The 1,692-nt window shown below is 46.2% G+C and overlaps 1 long non-coding RNA gene across 1 annotated transcript; it reads right to left on the bottom strand.

Moving 5' to 3' along the window:
• Nucleotides 1-499: 499 nt before the first annotated feature.
• On the bottom strand, nt 500-1,686 carry LOC108449476. The gene is made up of 2 exons (XR_001865630.1): nt 1,500-1,686; nt 500-1,170 (listed from the first exon to the last, which is right to left on the bottom strand). It is a non-coding gene; the product is annotated as an uncharacterized LOC108449476 (long non-coding RNA).
• Nucleotides 1,687-1,692: the final 6 nt, after the last annotated feature.

Raw genomic sequence — 1,692 nt, forward strand, 5'->3', positions numbered from 1 at the left:
GGAGGAAGGTGTACAGAGTTAACATTGTTTTTGTATTTATTGTGATTTAATACAGCCAGGGTTTGGTTTGGGTTTTATTCACACACACACACCCTCTCCTGCAGCAATATCTGGTCAGATTTATAATTCATCTGCTGCCACTTTGAGACAAGAAAAGAAAGAAAGAGACAAAGTTGTACTTTGAGGGATGGCCGGACAGACAGACGGATGGACGGCGGCAATAAGGCCGGTATCCACCGGACAGTGTCCAGCGGGAACGGGCAGGGATCAGCCACAGCCTCCCGTGCACCACAGTGACGGCAGAACCATCGCATACTTCTACATTTATTATATCTATATTTTCCTTAAGGAAAGAAATAATTAAATAGCAACTTGGCTCTGCCTTGGCTGCTGGTAATTTCCCTTACGGCCCCAAGAAGTTGCTCTTAATTGTGAGACTCCGGGTCTCTGCAGAGGAGCAGGAAGGAGAGAAACAAAAACCACACACACACACCAAAAATAATTTTTAAAAAAGAATAATAATAGTAATAATAATTTTTAAAAAAGACAAGGTTTAATTAGACGAAACCAACTTTGCTTGTGCCTCATCCAGGCTTTGGTCAGTGATGGTCATGATCTGATGGAGGATGTCGCCGATGTCCTGCTTCCTGCCGTCGCCGTCAGCCCCTTCGTGTCCGTGGGGAGGCGGCAGGGCCATGCCCCCCTGCACCGAGTGCCCGGCCAGGTTCACGCCGGCCAGAGTCTGCAGCATCCTGGACTGATCGTCCATGGCTCCGGGCCGGGCCGCGCTCCGGGCGGTCACTGCAGCGCCTGCCCCGCTCAGTCCCAGTGCCGCGCTCCTGACCGCGCTCTGCACACACACCACAAAAAAAAAAAAAAAAAAAAAAAAAAAGCCAAACAAAACAGTAACAACAAAAAAAAAAATGTAGTATTTGTGTTTTGACCGGATCTCAGCTGTTTATTCCACTCTCTTCTCCTTCCCAGGGCAGTAAATCACTCTCTTCTTTAGTTACAATCTTCTTTCATCATCATCATATTGGTGCCTCGGATAAATGAGCTGAGCAGATTTCTGTGAGGTTTTCCTGGTACAATCTTCCTCCAAAGCTTTTTTTTTCTCCTTTTTTATTTTTTATTGTTGCTTTTTATGTCTTTCCCCACTTGTCCAAAAATCTTCTTTGCAAAAAGGCAAAATTAAAAAAAAAAAAAATTAAATACAAAATAAAAAAACTTGCTTTCAAATCCTTCAGAAGTTGGGAGGGTGCAAACAGCAAAAACCACAACAAACCAGCGAACACCCCCACCCCCAAATTGCAACATAAAAAAGCCAAGAAAACACAATCACAGAGGGAAAAAAAAAAATTAATCGCCCTCCCCCCCAAATAACAAACGATCCCAAGTCTGTGCACGGGGGTGAGACAGCAGCAATCAAAAGTTTGAACTTGTGCAAAGAAAAGAGCGGAAATAACGGGGAAAGAACTGTAAAAAAATTAATTACACACTCTCTGCAAAGCAATGTGCAAAAATATCGGCCCGCCGGAATTTATGAGCCCCGCGCCCGGTGCCCGCGCGTGTTTTATGTTGTTTGATGGCCGCTCCGGTGAGGGATTGACAGGCTGCCAACGCCACTCACTCACCGCAGACGTGTCACCCTGTGAAGGAGCCGAGCGGCGCGCGAGAGGGAGCGGAGCGCCG

The sequence above is a fragment of the Corvus brachyrhynchos genome, unplaced genomic scaffold, assembly GCF_000691975.1.
Source record: "Corvus brachyrhynchos isolate BGI_N302 unplaced genomic scaffold, ASM69197v1 scaffold59, whole genome shotgun sequence".
Lineage (NCBI taxonomy): Eukaryota > Metazoa > Chordata > Aves > Passeriformes > Corvidae > Corvus > Corvus brachyrhynchos.